This window comes from Cervus elaphus, chromosome 11 (assembly GCF_910594005.1).
Source record: "Cervus elaphus chromosome 11, mCerEla1.1, whole genome shotgun sequence".
In the NCBI taxonomy this organism is placed as follows: Eukaryota; Metazoa; Chordata; class Mammalia; order Artiodactyla; family Cervidae; genus Cervus; species Cervus elaphus.
Window position 1 is genome coordinate 102,605,983 of NC_057825.1, and position 20,640 is coordinate 102,626,622.

The window sequence follows — 20,640 nt, forward strand, 5'->3', positions numbered from 1 at the left end:
TTAAAAGACACTTACTCCTTGGAAGGAACGAAGTTATGACCAACCTAGATAGCATATTAAAAAGCAGAGACATCACTTTTTCAACAAAGGTCTGTCTAGTCAAGGCTATGCTTTTTCCAGTGGTCATGTATGGATGTGAGAGTTGGACTATAAAGAAAACTGAGTGCCGAAGAACTGATGCTTTTGACCTGTGGTGTTGGAGAAAACTCTTTGGACTGTAAGGAGGTCCAACCAGCCCATCCTAAAGGAGATCAGTCCTGGGTGTTCGTTGGGAGAACTGATGCTGAAGCTGAAACACCAATACTTTGGTCACCTGATGCGAAGAGCTGACTCATTTGAAAAGACCCTGATGCTGGGAAAGATTGAGGGCAGGAGGAGAAGGGGACGACAGAGGATGAGATGGTTGGATGGCATCACCGACTCAGTGGGCATGGGTTTGGGTAAACCCAGGAGTTGGTGATGGACAGGGAGCCCTGGCATGCTGTGATTCATGGGGTCACAAAGAGTTGGACATGACTGAGTGACTGAACTGAACTAAGCTGAAAGTAATGTAATATTATAAAAAATAGCATAAGTTCCAGGAAATAATTTAGTTTTCATTCTTAGATCACATATGAACTCTTATGAACACTAACAAATCACTTATGATTTGGCAATTCACTATCCTCAAATGAAAGTTAAGAGTTGAATTTTATGCTTACTTAGAATCTAAAAGTCAAAAAAGAATGAAAAAAATTACTCTCACTTCTTGCTACTCATTTGATATTTTGGAAAATATTTCTGGACGGAAGACAAAATTGTCTTAGAGATTAGTTTTTACATATATATATATATGTGTATCAATGAACTTTTTGCCCAACCTAATGTATCTGCTGTACAACTGAAAATAACAAAACATTGTAAATTAACTCTATTTAAGAAATTAATAAATAAACAATAGAATGAAAAACATTAACATATTAGTGTTTCAGATTTGCCAAAGAACTGTAATTATTGCTGACATTAGTCCTTGGATATTGATGATAACCATAATTCACACTTTGAAAGTGACAGTAGTGTTGCTCAGTCATGTCCAGTCTTTTGTGACCCCATGGACTGTAGCCTACCAGGCTCCTCTATCCATGGGCTTTTCCAGGCAAGGGTACTGGAGTGGCTTGCCATTTCCTTCTCTAAGAGATCTTCCCAACCTAAGGATCGAACCCTGCTCTCCTTCTTTGCAGGCAGATGCTTTACCATCTCAGCCACCAGGGAAATCAGTTCACATGTTGATATAACACAAACAAGAGTAGTTAACTGCACATATTTCATCTATGGACTTTCAACTGCCTTCAAAGACTTCCAGGCCTCTAGAAGAGATAGACTTAAGGAAAATTTATGGGGAAGAGAACAGAATTGCCTCAAATCAAGTCATATGAGTTGAAGTTTAACCAATTGTCCCCAAGGCTTGATTTTGCCCTTGGACTGTTTGAGCTAGGTAGCTCCTTGCATATCACTTGAGACTGGTTTGAATGAAATAGTTTCCTTGGAGCTCCTGAGGCTTAAAGCCTACCTTAAGGATTTGCAAACTCTTGTGTGCATTTCTATAAATATCCAGTACAGTGAAAATAAAACACTTAGCCTCAAGGTTTTTCACACACACACACACACACACAGAGGAGAGAGAGAGAGAGACAGATACAGTGGGAAGGAAGCTGGCTGCAGAGGCATTTATGTCTCAGAGTTTAGGAATAGTTTACTCCAATTAAGTTTCCAAGAACCAAATTAAGAAATTCACTCCATTTTCAGAGCATTCTCCCTGCTCCTATATAGACCTTGCTGTTCTGGCTGACCCAGTGTTTCCAGGAAGGAGCTGTGTGAATTATGGCTACATGAAGAATTCCCTTTCTCCATAAACTCTTTACATCCCATCATCACTTGTGATAGAAGGCAATGACAAATCTCAATGAAGTATAGTTTGTGTGTTTTATTCAAGCTTCACAAAATTCACCTTCTAAGTAATGAAAGTTGAAGATATGAAAATCACACTCTATTGGAAGTCATCTGTTTGGTTGTAAGAAAAGAGGTAATTTTCTCAGTCGGTCTGAAATATTTTCTTCTGTGCTGTGCTTAGTCTCTCGGTCATGTCTGACTCTTTGTGACCCCATGGACTGTAGCCTGCCAGGCTCCTCTGTCCATGAGATTCTCCAGCAACAATACTGGAGTGGGTTGCACTCTTCCAAGGGATCTTCCCAACCCAGGGATTGCACCCAGGTCTCCAGTACTGCAGGCGGATTCTTTACCATCTGAGCCGTAAACACTGATCTCTTGGAATCTATACTCAGCGTGTCTTCTAACAAATTACAGCGCTCCTGGGGAGTTTTTCTACCAATGAAGAATTATGGTGGTTCAGGCTTCCTAGGCCTTCCCTGGACCCAGCACATAGTCGAAGTACCTCTCAAATGCATCTCTGCTCACAGAGGATGCAACACACGGAATGAAGGCCAGCTTGGCAGAAGTTTGTCTCTCGGGGAGCTCCTGGTTCAAAGTCTACGGTCAGTGCTGATCTTTCTGGGACAGAGTATGAAATTGGGCTCCACTTTCTACACACCTGGGTTTTCAAGATCCTTGACAATCCTTGCGACAACACACAACAACAGTCTCTCTTTAATTGGGGTAAGTGATGGTGTCGTTGTTCAGGAAGAAAGAAGCTGAACTGTGGGATGAAATCTCAGGTAAAACGACTTTCTCTAAGATGTTTGCTCTCCTTCCCACTCTATGTCTTTCTATATCCCATCCCCGACTCTTCTTTCCCTGGTACCTGCTCACTCCTCTCTCCTGTTCTGACTACATTAGTCTGCTTCTTTCCTCCTCTTCACTATTATCCAGTTAGATCTTAATTTTTTTGCTTTAATCTTAGCCTAACACACTTAGTTTTGGAGTCAGGACATAAATTTAAGATATCAATTGCAATTCTTCTCTCATGATTCATGATTTATTTTTTCTAAGATGCAATCTCTGTGATGATTAGAATTTGATATTTACATGAGATGTAGGGTGAATGCTGAGAGAGAGGCTATGCAGTAACATCCCTTTCTAGCTCTACCCTAAGTGTCTTATTTAAAACACTCTGTATCACAGGTCATGTTTTGTAACTAGAAATGGATGAATCACATGGCTGTCCAGTTACCTTGCAAAAAAAAAATGTGTATGCCAAATGAAATAGCATAAGAAAAAATGTATTTGAATGATAAGATTATGGAAAAAGAATAATATTTAATCTTGAATTGCCTTAGTCAATCACACACACACACACATAATATATGGAACATAGGAGGTAGAGGCAGATGGTTATTTAACAAGAAGAATGGAAAAATTTTGGCACCAAATATATTTGAATTGGTTAACAATTTAGTAGGTAAAAATAAAATGTAAGCCATCAAGGAAGGAAAAAGACCTTCTACTACCATGATGCCCTCCCAAATCAAAGAGGCAGGGTGGTCCAGAAAAGTTTGGAGATAATGGCTGAATTCAATAATAAAATTCTCAGGTAATATTGATTTAAACTAACACATACATCCTGTCAATGATGCTTTTCTGTTTTTATGCCCCCAAACCTTCTCTTTGTGTACTTAAAATAAAATAGAATTAGTTGAACTGGATGTCATGGTTGTCTGTTACCTACCCAAAATTTGTCTCTTAAAACCTTTGGATTTAAGGAGAGTGCAGTTTTTAATGATGGGAGCATCTATTTTCCCTGAAGCAATGAATGTTCCCTTTCTAAAAATATTTAATCACTCTTCTATCCTAACTCCTCTTCTCACAGCAAAGGGCTCCCTCTCTTTTGCTTTTATCCCCTACTGGAAACCTAATGTACTAAAGTTAAATAATCATTGATTTATTTTATTTTTTTAATACCAGCAGAGAAAATTGCAACTTCCAATCAGAGTTTGTAATTATTGTGATATTTCTAGTTTCTCATAGTGAACTAATATTATTTTAGCTCAACTGCATGGAAAGTCAATTTTATTTAGATGTGTAACTTTACTAGAATTAAATAGTTTGATTTACTGATATTGATATATTTATCTTACTTAGGGAAACCCTTTATAAACTTTTTAAATATTTAATTTTCAGAGAACTTTGTTGGAAATTGCAGTTTAACTCAATTAAACCATAATTTCACTTATTTCCCATGTTTAAACCTTTAACGACCAATCAACTTATTTTCTAGGATCTTTCTGATATCGAGTTAAAGTTCACTTGGTATTATTGCAGAGTTGTGTGTAGTTTTTCAATGATTAAGAATCTTACCTAGAGAAATGGTATCCCTCCAGCATCATTGTGAGGAGGTTGAGGACATCTTTTCGTGCTCTGTAAGTTGACTCCAGATGTGAGCAGATTCTCAGTATACGTTTGATGACTGAGTTGATGGTGTTATTCAGTTCAGTTCAGTTCAGTTCAGTCGCTCAGTCGTGCTGACTCTTTGTGACCCCATGAATCGCAGCACCCCAGGCCTCCCTGTCCATCATCAACTCCCGGAGTTTACTCAAACCCATGTCCATCGAGTCGGTGATGCCAACCAGCCATCTCATCCTCTGTCGTCCCCTTCTCCTCCTGCCTCCAATCTCTCCCAGCATCAGGGTCTTTTCCAATGAGTCAACTCTTCACATCAGGTGGCCAAAGTATTGGAGTTTCAGCTTCAGCATCAGTCCTTCCAATGAACACCCAGGACTGATCTCCTTTAGGATGGACTGGTTGAATCTCCTGGCAACCCAAGGGACTCTCAAGAGGCTTCTCCAACACCACAGTTCAAAAGCATCAATTCTTCAGTGCTCAACTTTCTTCACAGTCCAACTCTCACATCCATACATGACCACTGGAAAAACCATAGCCTTGACCAGATGGACCTTTGTTGGCAAAGTAATGTCTTTGTTTTTTAATATGCTATCTAGGTTGGTCATAACTTTCCTTCCAAGGAGTAAGCGTCTTTTAATTTCATGACTGCAATCACCATCTGCAGTGATTTTATTGAATCACTAAAGAATCGATGATTAGTCAGAAGGAGGAAGTGTACATCAAAATTCATGTTAAAATGTGCTTCATTTGACATTAAATTTTAAAGGCATGATTGACTAAAATGGAAACAGGAGTGTAAAATTGATAGAGTTTATCGCATAATGTTGGAAAAAAAAAGAGCTCAAAACTTAAAGATATCAAAAATTAAACAGACATAACATACAAACTACAAAACAAATGAAATATAATAAATTAAAATATACAAAAATGTTATACTCTATTGCTAATCAAAATACATATTTCATAATTTTAATTCTGTTAACTAAGTAAATATAATAATGCCTCAAGTTAATTTTTTATTTATAATTTGTGCCATATTGCTATAGTTTTAGAAATGATGGAAAATGACCTAATTTGTACATAAAAATATTTCACATATATGTGTATGTGTGTATACATACAGTATATATAGATATATATCTGAAAACCCAGCAGAATGTGTAAGGAACTAACTTTTACTTCTGGTTTATGGGCTCCCCTGGTGTCTCAGATGGTAAAGAATCTGCCTGCAATGCAGGAGACCTGGGTTTGATCCCTGGGTTGGAAAGATACCCTGGAGAAGGGAATGGCAGGTCACTTGCCTGGAGAATCCCATGGACAGAAGAGCGTGGTTGGGTTCATGGGGTCACAAAGAGTCTGGCAGGACTGAGTGGCTAACACCACCATGGGATTTGTTAAGTATGAATTCTTGAAGGGCACTTTTCTCACCCTGTAATACATTGCAAGCTTTGGAAATTTTATTATGCAGATATACCCATACAATAATTAATTTTCTAAGAAATATTGAAGCAACCAAATTGAAAGATTATTTGAGAATAGTGTCAATAATTATGGGCTTCCCTGGTGGCTCAGTGGTAGAATATGCTTGCAATGCAGGAGATATAGGCTCGATTCCTGGGTCAGAAAGCTCCCCCAGAGAAGGAAATGGTCACCCATTCCAGTATTCTTACCTGGAAAATCCCATGGACAGAGGTGCCTGGTGGGCCACAGTCCATGTGACTTAAAATAGTGATATTTATATTAGCAATCCCCTTGGCATACCTTTGATTAAACTATTAAAATAAGCACAAGCTATATGAGAAGAGTTTATTAAAAATATTTTAATTAAGATGAAAATTTGGAAAAACAAAAAATACATGGTAGAATTTATACTTTAAGATTCTGATATGTTAATTTTGAGCTTCCCTGGTGGTCAGCTGGTAAAGAACCTGTCTGCACTGAAGGAGACCTGGGTTTGATATCTGGGTTGGGAAGATCCCCTAGAGGAAGGAATGGCAACACACTCCAGTATGCTTGCGTGGAGAACACCATGGACAGAGGAGCTTGGTGGAGGCCATGGTGTCACAAAGAGTCAAGCATTACTGAGTGACTAACATGTCTATTTATAATTGCTAAGTGATAGTTACACTACAAATACAGTTTAGCTAACAGAGAAAAGGCTTTTAAATTAAAAAGGGAAAATCAGAAAAAAATTAGATGATTGAAATTATATAGATATATGTACATAAGGAAAAAGTATAGGAGAGCAAGGAGATATATTTTTATGTTAATTTCTGAAATAAAATTTTAAACTTACATTATAAAGAGATAAAAATGGAAAGAATGCAATCTTCTAGATGACAGTGGTAGGGGAATCAGATATGAAAGAGGATAGTACACAAGTTACAGAAATATAGAAAGTGAAATAACAGGTTGAGGCCACAGAATGTGAAATTTACTAGCATGCATCTAACAAATGTAATGGTTTATATCAAATAAATAGCAATTTTCCAAAATATTGCTAGCCTCAATGATTTGCTTAAATATCTCATGTTCCCTAACTGGCAATGAAGGTAAAGTTATAGCTGCAATGAACCTAAGGAGGGAAAAATAAGCTTCTTTCTTAAGTGTAACCCAACAAAGGCACTGAAGAGATCAGGAATAATGGCTAGAAACTGTTGTCCAAATCAAGAAGTGTATTCATTCAGCAGAGAATCTCCAAATATATTATTTCTAAGTTATGTAAGGATATTATTATTCAGTAATTGATGTGCATACAAATTATATGCACATATATGTATCATATACATATGCTTAATAATGTATTTGTTAGATTCTCTGTCATATAAAGAAAGAGCGTCAAGACATTAAAATAATCTGATTAAGATCATAAAGCAAATTCACTAGTTTTCAGACCATGGTAGCATGCACAATCACTTGAGAGCTTTCCCCTGCTCCCCCCTCCCCCCCCAAAAAATTGGCAACCCATAAGAAGACCTTGAATCAATGCCAGTGTTTAATGCATGTCAACATTTTAAAAAATTCCTGAATGAGTATAGTGTATGAAAACTTTGAGAAACACTAAATTATACATTTGATGAAATTAGAACTCTAAAAATTGCAATTCTGCATCCAAATACCCTGCAACTGCCAAGTCACCATTTCTCCAACCTTTTTTTTTTTTTTGCAGATGAACCACTTCTCAGTTGTGCCTGTTCTATATTCACCATAACCATGGAGGTGAACAGCAGTATGAATGAGTTCATTCAGCTTGGGTTAACACAGAATCTACTAAAGAAGAAAGTAATATCTGTTACCTTCTTATTTCTATGCCTTGGGACTCTGTTGGCAAACTTTCTAATTGTGATGTCCATACGATATAGCCAGACACTTCAGAGCCCCATGTCTTCTTTTTCTACTTATCCTTTGCTGATGCCTGTTTTCCAACAACCCACTGCCCCTAGGTTGATTGTAGATTCTGTATCTGAGAAGAAAGCCATCTCCTTCAATGAGTGCATGACCCAGTCTTTGCATTTCACTTCTTTGTGTGCATGGAGATCTTGGTACTTGTCCTCATGTCCTTTGATTGCTGTGGCCATTTGCAAGCCCCTGCGATACACAGCCATAATGAGCCAGAGTGTCCATGTCACACAGGTGAAACTGGCCTGGATGGGGTCTTGTATCCATTCTTCAGCACAGATTCTCTTGGCTTTGAAAGCACCCTTCTGGGGCCTCAGTGTTATTGATCACTATTTTTGAGATATGCAGCCATTGTTGAAACTAGCTTGTGTGGATACTTACGTCATCAACTTACTCATAGTGTTTAACAGTGGGACCATATGCATGGTGAGTTTCCTGTTGCTGCTTATCTCCTATGTTTTCATCTTAAGTTCTTTGAGTAACTGTAGCACAGAAGGAAGAAGGAAAGCCCTTTCCACATGCACTTCCCACATTATTGTTATTGTCTTATTCTTTGTTCTGTGTATAAACATATATGTTCACCCTCTAACTGTATTTCCAGCGGACAAGATGGTCGCTGTGTTTTACACTATTGTGACACCCTTGCTCAACCCCCTGATTTACATTCTGAGGAATGCAGAAGTCAAACAGGCCATGGAAAAGTTATGGTGCAACAAAGTCTGACTCGAGATGGCAAAGAGCAGAAGATGCCAACTGTTAATTTTGTTAGAGTTTAAGTATAATTGGGTTGATGGAAAACAAAAAATGTTCTCATTCTATTGGGGACAGTATAAATGTGTTCCAGTCTGGCATTTAGGGGCACAGGAAGAATGAGCACTCAGCAAAATCTGTATTATTTTAACCAGTGTCTCCGAGAAAGAAACTGAAGTTCCATCATCTTTGTGGAGGCACAAACCCACTCCTCACTTCTGCTCTCTGCTTTGATGTTTCTGCTTGTGAGCCACATCCTGTTCTTTCTATAGGTTTACCTTCTGGCTTTGTGCATCATTTTTTGTTTGTTTGTTTATGTTTCTTATTCAAGTTTAACAGTTTGTCCCTGATTTCTACCATCCATTTTGTTGGTAAACCAGCCCTGCAATGACTGTGTCTATATCTTATACTTTCTGGCTTAAATGTCAATAGCATAATGTCACACCCAGAAACCTATGGTCCCCAAGGAGCATAAATATCAACTAGTTAAGCCTCTATTTGGTGCTTGTCTCCTCTCTTTAATGCTCTTAAAAATTAGCTTTTCCTTTGCCTGACTATGTACAGGGAAATAAAGCCTCACTTCCTATTCAAATCAGATAATTCTATTCATAACAAAGATATTCACTGTATTGACACATAATTTCTCTCTACATACATTAATATGTTTTGTTCATCATGCTGATTATCACTTTCATATTTCTTAGCTTTTTATATATTTCTGTTTTTGTATTTTAAGTTCATGGACACTTTCCATGGTTACTGCTGAATGGATGACCATTTTATAAAGCTGTTAGAGTTATATTATAAAAAGTAACATCTCACGGATGAGATCATACATGTGAAAAAGGCAATAATTGGCAAATAAAATAGAACTAATGTCATAATGTGTGTGTGTGTGCGCGCTCAGTTGCTCAGTTGTGTCTGACTGTTTTGAGACCCCATGGACTGCACCCTGCCAGGCTCTTCTGTCCATGTGATTCTCCAGGCAAGAATACTGGTGTGAGTTTCCATTTCCTTATCTAGGAGATGTTCCTGACCCAGTGATGAAACCTGCATTTCTTGCATCTCCTGTATTGGCAGGCAGATTCTGTGCCACCTGGGAAGCTCATATTTTTCATGTATCTCACTAAATTTACATTTTTGTTTGAGTATTGTTAACTAATGAGTATTAACAGTAGGAGCCAGTCCACAAGGGAACAGACGTTGAGTCTATCTCTGAGAATAAATATAATCAAGACTAGTTTGCTACAGTTGAAACTCTAATACTTTGGCCACCTGATGGGAAGAACTGAATCATTAGAAAAAACCCTGATACTGGGAAAGATTGAAGGCAGGAAAAGAAGGGGATGACAAAGGATGTGATGGTTGGGTGGCATCACAGACTCAATGGCCATGAGTTTGAGCAAGCTCCGGGAGTTGGTGACGGACAGGGAAGCCTGGCGTGCTGCAGTCCATGGGGTCACAAAGAGTCAGACACAACTGACTGACTGTACTGACTGATTTCCCTATAGATCTGAAAACTGGACTGTAAACTGTGGCAGATGAACTCATATGATGCCACTTTGAGATGTTTTGCATGAGCGTGTCTCTTTGGGAATCTCAGCACTCATGGACCTTCAGATTCTGACAATCAAAGTGTGTAAGATCTGATTATAGTCTCTTCTGTTAACAACTTTTTATGGTTAAAGTTAGTAACTGGTCTTCTTGCTGTGATCATTTCTAAGGATCTTTGCAAGCCTGTTTTCTGTCTCTCAGTTATTCTTCCTCTGGATATATTCATAACTTATCCCTTCAATACTTTTGATTTATTATTAAAATGTATCCTCGCAATACTGACTTTTCAGACTACTTCATAAAATTGCAATGTCCATCCAGTAACCTTCTGTATCTCCTATTCCTCCATCTCTGCTTAATTTTTCTCCTTAGCACTTATCATTCTATAACCTGTCATACAGTTTATTCATTTTATTTTCTGCTTATGATGGTAAGAATTTGTGTCTTAAGAATAATATTACATCTTCAGTGCCTAGAATAGCACCTGGCATAGTCTAAATGGTCAAGTACCTGTTGAGCTAATAAATAAATAATTGTAGAAACATATATAACCATCAGAGGCTAGAGAGGAGCATGGAATGGATTGTCTGTCTTACTTAAGAAGGAACCATATTATAATACTAAATAATAAAGAGCAGAAGGAAAAATAAAGAATATAATTATGAAGAGAAGACACACAGAAAGCCATAATCTGGTCCTTTGACTAGAAGATCAAAATTAATATTCCCTTTTCATGTGGTGGCATTTACATGAGTGTATATATTTGTCATAAGTTATTTACTGTATGTTTAAAATAGTGCAGCCTATTGTACATAAATCATACTTTAAGAAGTTCTTTTAAATATAAAAGTATGTAAAAATATTTTTATTTCCATTTTTCTCTTCTTCCTTCCTTTTTCTAGTGACTGATTTCAAAATGTTATAGGAATTATAGAAATTTAAATTAGTAGTTTTCATTGTCATTAGTTATATTTCACTGGTGTTATCAGGATTTATATAATAATTAATATATCTAACAGTAACAGTTTCTAGAATATGAAACTAGGAGAAGTTAATAAACTTGCTTAAAGCCACAGAAACATAAGTCATGAAGCTAGAATTCTATTAGATCAGATCTATCTGAACCTTTACCTACTCTCAGAGCTTCTTCTGTCATTGGTAAAGATTTGACTTAAAGGACAGAGTCTTTGGTAACTTTTTGTAGTCTATACCTCCATGTGACTTTGAAAGTGTGTTTTTCCCTTGGAGTAGGGTGCATGAGTGAAGCTATTGGTAACTGAAATGGAAGGTGTCCCATTCATTAAGACAGAATAGGATGATTTAACCAATAGTTCCACTCATGAACCCTATTCCAAGATCCTCTATGACCCACCTTCCAGAATATTGGAAATGAAAGCAGAAATAAACAAATGGGACCTAATTAAACTTAAAGCTTTTGCATAACAAAAGAAACTATAAGGAAGGTGAAAAGATAACATCTAGAATGGGAGAAAATAATAGCAAATGAAGAAACAGACAAAGGATTAATCTCAAAAATATACAAGCAACTCTTGAAGCTCAATTCCAGAAAAATAAATGACCCAATCAAAAAATGGGCCAAAGAACTAAACAGACACTTATCCAAAGAAGACATATAGATGGCTAACAAACACATGAAAAGATGCTCAACATCACTCATTATCAGAGAAATGCAAATCAAAACCACAATGAGGCACCATTACACGCCAGTCAGAATGGCTGCTATCCAAAAGTCTACAAGCAATAAATGCTGGAGAGGGTGTGGAGAAAAGGGAACCCTCTTACACTGTTGGTGGGAATGCAAGCTAGTACAGCCACTATGGAGAACAGTGTGGAGATTCCTTAAAAAACTGGAATTAGAACTGCCATATGACCCGGCAATCCCACTCCTGGGCATATACACCGAGGAAACCAGACCTGAAAGAGACATGTGCATCCCAATGTTCATCGCAGCACTGTTTACAATAGCCAGGACATGGAAGCAACCTAGATGCCCATCAGCAGACGAATGGATAAGGAAGCTATGGTACACAGCTTCCTTGGTATATGGTATATACACAATGGAATATTACTTAGCCATTAAAAAGAATGCATTTGAATCAGTTCTAATGAAATGGATGAAACGGGAGCCCATTATACAGAGTGAAGTAAGCCAGAAAGATAAAGACCAATACAGTATATTAACACATATATATGGAATTTAAAAAGATGATAATGATAACCCTATATGCAAAACAGAAAAAGAGACACAGATGTATAGAACAGACTCTTGGACTCTGTGGGAGAAGGCAAGGGTGGGATGTTCTGAGAGAATAGCATTGAAACAAGTATATTATCAAGGGTGAAACAGATCGCCAGCCCAGGTTGGATGCATGAGACAAGTGCTCAGGGCTGGTGAACTGGGAAGACCCAGAGGTATGGGGTGGGGAGGGAGGCGGGAGTGGGGATCGGGATGGGGAACACATGTAAATCCATGGCTGATTCATGTCAATGTATGACAAAAACTACTACAATATTGTAAAGTAATTAGCCTCCAACTAATAAAAATAAATGGAAAAAAAAAAGAATAGGATGAGAGGAGGGCTCTCTGGGCAGTATCTCCCATTTAACAATCTTGTCTGGGATTAATTGGCCTCATGGTTTGCTGTCATTCTGGATAATCTGAACTGAATAGCTCATTTAGCAAATCCTTCAGGGTTGGGTGGGAAGCGTGAAGACATTTTTCCTTCAAAGCCTCGGCAAAGAACTTTTCATGAAATCCCTATAAATATCTGTTGGAGGAAGAGGGAATGTTTAATTCACATGCTCTGCTAGGGAATGATTTGGGGTAATGGATCTGGCTATTTAGAGATAGCTTTATCACAGACTAGATAGAATATTTCCTATTTATTTTATAAATTTATAAGAGCAGAATAAGAATCTTTCTGCCAGTATTACAGACCATTTTGAAGAGTCTAACTCAGGCCTTATAGGAAGGGTTGGTGTCTATGGAGTATCTTCTCGCCTCATAGGTCCTGTGACAGAAAGCAGAGTGGATCTATTTGGAGTACAATGTACATGTTGCAAATACTGAGCATGATTCATCTTCATAATAAATCAGAATTGAAGGAGCAAGAGCTCATAGCTCTATCTTTTTTTTTCCCCACAAAGAAAAAAGGTAAGTTTTCAAGCCCAACTGAACAGTTCCCTTTTTCTTGCCTCCCATTCAAGACTGGGTTTTAGATCAGTTGCCTCTATCCAGTTCTGTCTCCTGAGAAATCTCAAGTTCCAGAAATACATTTCTCTCGGAGATAAGAGGATTCTATTTGGGGGATCCTCTTCTTTCACTGGTCTCTGCTTAATGAGACATTGGTTCAGGTCCAGTTCTTATCCAAAAAGGGGACACATTGAAGGGAGCAGAGGCACAGTATTCTATACCTCCACCTTTCTTATTTACAAAGCATAGGGGTAGGGAAAGGACAAGGGCATGGATTAATGACATGCAGTGGGTGTGCACTGATGCTGGTGATGTTGTGATGCTTATTGTCCTAATTATTATGCTAACATTTTCTGTCCAGGACACACCATCACCCCTACCTACAGCCCCAAATTGCATTCTCTTTCTGGGATTGGAGTAAGGGATAATATGAGGACTGGAGAAGAGAAAGATCAACTCTCTAGTGATAAACTACTCTTTATCCCTAACATGGGTTTTCGCTCATCCTTGTCTTGTGAGGTTTGTCCTGTCTCATCCCCTGGTTCTTCATCTTTTTCTGGCTCTTCCCCACAATCAAATTTTCCCCTTTTGCTCTGATTCCTGCCACCATTCTCTAATCTCTCTATTCCTTACTCCTCATTATTATTTTTCAGATATACATCTGAAATGGTGATCTCTTTGACCTGTCCTGAAATTTGCACCCATTTACTAGTCAGAACATGCAGTGAACATGTCAGAGGTTTACTTCTTTACCTGCTTGTGATTTTCTGGCTTTATGCTGGCTCCTCCTGGATGGCTGGAGACTGATATTTTATGTAACAGTGTGGAACAGAGTCAGCAAGAATTGCCATGGAGCACAAATGCTTCAGTCCCAGTCCTGGTTCCCCTCTGACTATTCTCTGCTAAATCCTGCCTCCCAACTTAACTTGAAGTAAACAAAATAGAATAATATGAACTTGTCTCAGTATGACAGTCTCTAGGTCCATCCACATCTCTGCAAATGGCACAATTTTGATCCTTTTATGGCTAAGTAATATTCCATTGTGTTTATGTGCCTCATCTTTATCCATTTTTCTGTTGATGGAGGCTGCTTCCATGTCCTGACTATGGTGAAAAGTGCCACAATACACATTGGGGTGCATGTATCTTTTGGAATTATGGTTTTCTCATATAGTAGAAAATAATACAACTTTGTAAAACAAATCTGTTCCAATAAAAATTAAAACACACACACACACACAGACACACACTCACACACATGAACTTGCCTTATGAGATGGTAAAATCAAATGAACAAAAAATATTAAAGCAAATCTGAAAGGATTGCACAGTTCAGTAAATGCACCACACACACACACACACACACGCACACACGCAAATATGCCCTTTAAAATGGATAGCCGTTAGCAAGCACGTGATTTGACAGTGCCAGGCTTGGCTGCTGCATGCAGAAGCACTGGCACTGAGTTAGAGGACTCTGAGAGCCACAGTATTTTGGTCATTGTTCTTGAAAACTATAGTAATCATTTTATTGCATTTATGATGTGTCATACCTTTAAAATGTTCACTTTTCCTTTTCTTTCTTTTTTCTTTGGACTTTATATTTTGGGCTCCAAAATCATTGCAGATGGTGACTGCAGTCATGAAATTAAAAGACGCTTACTCCTTGGAAGGAAAGTTATGGCCAGCCTATATAGCATATTAAAAAGCAGAGATATTACTTTGCCAACAAAGGTCCATCTAGTCAAGGCTATGGTTTTTCCAGTGGTCATGTATGGATGTGAGAGTTGGACTGTGAAGAAAGCTGAGTGCCAAAGAATTGATGCTTTTGAACTGTGGTATTGGAGAAGATTCTTAAGAGTCCCTTGGACTGCAAGGAGATCCAACCAGTCCATGCTAAAGGAGATCAGTCCTGGGTGTTCATTGGAAGGACTGATGCTGAGGCTGAAACTCCAATACTTCGGCCACCTCATGTGAAGAGTTGACTCATTGGAAAAGACCCTGATGCTGGGAGGGATTGGGGGCAGGAGGAGAAGGGGATGACAGAGGATGAGATGGCTGGATGGCATCACCGACTTGATGGACATGGGTTTGAGTAAATTCCGGGAGTTAGTGATGGACAGGGAGGCCTGGCGTGCTGCAGTTCATGGGGTCACAAAGAGTCGGACACAACTGAGAGACTGAACTGAACTGAATGGCATGCAGGATCTTAGTTCCCTGAGCAGGGATTGAACCTGTGCTCCTGCACTGGGAGCACAGAGTCTTAACCACTAGACGACCATTTGTAATACTGATGTTTATGAAATATCAGCCTGACTTTATGGTATGTAGGAGCTAATAATTCTTACAATCAAAACACACAGAGACATCTCACTCAAAGTGTTGCTTTTCATCCACTAAATTTTTGTGCGAGACATTTTACTTAGAATTGAATGAAAATGAAGTACTCTGTGAAAAGACTTAACTGTGTTCTATGTTTTAGAAGTATAAAAATGATCATGTTTCAGGGCAGTGAACATATTCTGTATAACATTATAATAACAGATATACACCATTGCATATTTATTCAAATCCATAGAATGTACACCGTCAAGAGTGAGCCCTGTGGTGGACCATGGACTTCAGGTGATTGCAATGTGTCAGTATAGCTTCATCAGTATAACAAATACACCACTCTGCTGGGATAGTTGATAATGGGGTGGAGGTTATATACGTGTTAGGGCAGGGACTGTATTGGAAATCTCTGAACCTTTCTCTTAATTTTGTTGTGAACCTAAAACCACTATAAAAAATTAAGCCTTAAAAATGATAACAGCACTTGATCCTATTAAATATAGGAAAGATATATCTAATTTTGCTGGTTTGCATGAGACTAATCAAAAATAAGCATTTAAGACCCTTCTCTAAGAAGTGAAACTTGCTCTGTCATGTCCAACTCTTTGCAACCCCATGGACTATACAGTCCATGGAATTCTCCAAGCCAGAATACTGGAGTGGGTAGCTATTTCCTTCTCCAGGGAAGGAAGTAAGAAATCAAAATCACCAGTGAATCATATCCGGGGTCACTGAGGGTCCAGACTTTATTTCGTTGGGACCACAGTAGATTAATTTGTATGTTTCCCACTTAGTTTCTTAGTGTAGGGGATAGAAAGACATATCTCCCCTGGAAGCTGCATATCTTCAAGAAGGTAGACATTTTATTAGAGATAAGCTTAAAGTCCAATTAGATTTTTTTATGACAGTTTTGTTAAACAACTTAGTTATAGTTCTTAGGTAATGAATAAATCATAATAAAAGCTGTTCACATCTTTTTAGGCCTCTACATTTTATATATCCCTACAAAAAATATTTAAACAATACACCCTTGTTTTCATGGCCTCTGGCTAGGTAGAAAACCTAGTTTTCGAAGCTTTTCTACTATGCCTTTTTTGCTGTTCAGTTGCTATGCTATGTCTGACTCTTTGCCACTCCATGGACTGTAGAATATCAGGCTTCTCTTCCCTCCATGATCTCCTGGAGTTTGTTCAAATTCATGTCTATTAAGTCAGTGATGCTATCTAACCATCTTGTCCTCTGCCACCCGCTTCTCCTTTTGCCTTCAATATTTCCCAGCATCAGAATAATCCAACTAAACTCGAAGTTTCAGTTTGATTTTCTTTTTATTTGCTTGATAAAGCAACCCACTCCAGTACTCTTGCCTGGAAAACACCATGGATGGAGGAGTCTGGTAGGCTACAGTCCATGGGGTCATGAAGAGTTGGACATGACTGAGCGACTTTACTTTCACTTTTCACTTTCATGCATTGGAAAAGGAAATGGCAACCAACTCCAGTGTTCTTGCCTGGAGAATCCCAGGGACGGGGGAGCCTGGTGGGCTGCCGTCTATGGGGTCTCACAGAGTCGGACACGACTGAGCAACTGAAGTGACTTAGTAGCAGCAGTATCATGTCCATTAAAATATTGCTTTCCTCTCTCCTTCCAAAGCCCTCACTCCTCTGAGTTTTAGCTCTAGATTCTGGAATTTTTCACATCCAAGGGCCTATGTTCCTTCTACTTTCCTCTTATCTTGGGCCCATATTACTGAGGGTGTTATGTACTTTTATTTATTTATATTTAAATACATATTAAAATTTCTGAAAACATCATTCCTAACTTCTGGTCACCATGAGAAAACTGGTGTGATACACAGTGTCGATATGATTTCAGCTACTTAGAAAAGGAACTTAATGTTTAAAACAGTTGTGCAGTTGTTTTATAGGTAGATAAAAATTTGCAATTGGTATTTTTGGAAAGTGAAAAATCCCTCTTGGAAAGCTAGCACTCATAATCATGATGAAAGTAACCACTGCAAGTGAAGGTACTGCATGCCCGCATCTTCCATGTGTTTTGCACACAGTGAATTATCCAGCCTTCACAGCAACCCTTAGAGGTAGGACGCTTTATCACATAGTTTCACAGCTGCAGAAAATGAGATGCATAGAATCAAGGAATGTGTTGAATATACACCCTCATAGCCAGCAAATGGAGTGTGAATCTAGGCAGTGTGGCCTCAGATTCTATGCTAACTCACCTCTCAGACCTGATTTAAAACCTGACTTTCTTCAATTAAAATTCACCTCTTTACAATATTGTAGTGGTTTTTACCATACACTGATATGAATCAGCCATGGATTTATAGCCTCTAACTAATATAAATAAATGAAAAAAAAACAAAGAAAAAGAAAAAAAAGAAAGTTCATCTCTTTAAAAAAATTCTGATTTATGTCGGAGAGTGTTTTGCCTATGTTCTCCTCTAGGAGTTTTATAGTTTCTGGTCAGCAAGATTCTCTATGACCCACCTCCCAGAATATTGGAAATAAAAGCAAAACTAAACAAATGGGACCTAATGAAACTTAAAAGCTTTTGCACTACAAAGGAAACTATAAGTAAGGTGAAAAGACAGCCCTCAGATTGGGAGAAAATAATAGCAAATGAAGAAACAGACAAAGGATTAATCTCAAAAATATACAAGCAACTCCTGCAGCTCAATTCCAGAAGAATAAGTGACCCAATCAAAAAATGGGCCAAAGAACTAAACAGACATTTCTCCAAGGAAGACATACAGATGGCTAACAAACACATGAAAAGATGCTCAACATCATTCATTATCAGAGAAATGCAAATCAAAACCACAATGAGGTACCATTACACGCCAGTCAGGATGGCTGCTATCCAAAAGTCTACAAGCAATAAATGCTGGAGAGGGTGTGGAGAAAAGGGAACCCTCTTACACTGTTGGTGGGAATGCAGACTAGTACAGCCACTATGGAGAACAGTGTGGAGATTTCTTAAAAAACTGGAAATAGAACTGCCATATGACCCAGCAATCCCACTTCTGGGCATACACACTGAGGAAACCAGATCTGAAAGAGACATGTGCACCCCAATGTTCATCGCAGCACTGTTTATAAAGCCAGGACATGGAAGCAACCTAGATGCCCATCAGCAGATGAATGGATAAGGAAGCTGTGGTACATATACACCATGGAATATTACTCAGCCGTTAAAAAGAATTCATTTGAATCAGTCCTAATGAGATGGATGAAACTGGAGCCCATTATACAGAGTGAAGTAAGCCAGAAAGATAAAGAACATTACAGCATACTAACACATATATATGGAATTTAGAAAGATGGTAACGATAACCCTATATGCAAAACAGAAAAAGAGACACAGAAATACAGAACAGACTTTTGAACTCTGTGGGAGAAGGTGAGGGTGGGATGTTTCAAAAGAACAGCATGTATACTATCTATGGTGAAACAGATCACCAGCCCAGGTGGGATGCATGAGACAAGTGCTCGGGCCTGGTGCACTGGGAAGACCCAGAGGAATCGGGTGGAGAGGGAGGTGGGAGGGGGGATCAGGATGGGGAATACGTGTAAATCTATGGCTGATTCATATCAATGTATGACCAAAAAATAAATAAATAAATAAATAAAAATAAAAAAAAATTTAGTGCTTTTTGGCAAAAAGCAAAAAAAAAAAAAAAAAAAAAAAAAAAAATTCTGAATTTTTCACTGACCAAGGTACTCTTTAGGAATTTCTACTTCTCTCTCTGCAGATGGTTTCTACTCTTATAACACCGATTGTGTGATGACTTACATAATTAGTGATCTTATCTCCAAGTACCTTAAAACTCATATTAAACTTTTAGGAACAGGGAGAATGTTTTCTACATTCCTCACAATAACTCTAGATAATTTCAATTATGTATTTAAAATGAAAGATAATTATGGAATTATGGAAGGTGAGTGGATACTGTATTACTATTTTAAAGTTTTTTCAAAATATAGACTACATTAAAATGGGAAAATTGACAGCTTGTATTTTATAAAAAGGAACAAAGTCACAGAAGAAGAAAAGAAGCAAAGTCATAAAAGTGCAAGTAGTAGAGACTGACTTGCATAGTTCTTACTTACTATGAGCCACATCATTCTTCATTTTATCTGCATAGTAACCATGATTATGTCTAAAGTGATTTTCCCAAGATCTTGCAACTAGTAAATAGTGAATCTGGGATTTGAACACAGACAAACTGACTCCAGCAACTGTATTCTTTACCAAGAAATATCATTTTGCTAGATTAATATTAATTGTAAATAAAATACCAAGATTACAAAATATGACAACAAAATATAAAAGATACTCAGGGCAATATGTTTTCATAAAGATGTGGTAAAAAGTAAAATGTGGCTTGTAATATAACAATATTCATATAATAAAAATACATTTTTGCTAACCTAATGAGATAATACAATAAGCTTTTTTGTTTTGCTTATATGTGCATTAATTTTTCTGCAATATTCTAAAAATTTATATATCATTAAGTCAATAATTAAACTATGGAAATTATAGTAATATGTGAAAATTGTTATGATAATTCTAAGTGAAGGTCAGAAACTATAAAGATGATTTCAGTCAAACTATATATGATATTAACAAATATCTGAAATAGAAAAATTGTATTACTGTATATTGGAACTGCAGGATTTTTTTCAAACAATGATTTTAGGAAAGTATTCTGGAAAATTTAGAGTGAAGAGAGACATGTGTAAGTAAGATCATATATTAGATTATCCACATATTGGAAATTTTACAAGTCAAATCCATAGGCAGAAAGGCTCAGTACTTTAGTGGGGTAAGTTCAGGAGTATAGTCAAGAGGGTAAATAGTAGTTTCCTAAATTATATAAACCTTAGTGTATTATCCACACATTTGTTATATTATGACCACCAGTGAAGCTGACATCTTGAACACAAGAGTCATAGGTAAAAATTGTCAAAGCATATTTCAACCAAGATTCCAATGGAGTCAGGTATAATAGACACAAAAACGAGCCAAACTAA

The 20,640-nt window shown here is 37.7% G+C and overlaps 1 pseudogene; it reads left to right on the forward strand.

Annotated features, from left to right (window-relative positions):
- The first annotated feature begins 7,548 nt into the window (after positions 1–7,548).
- Positions 7,549–8,457, forward strand: LOC122702584 (annotated as a pseudogene).
- Positions 8,458–20,640: the final 12,183 nt, after the last annotated feature.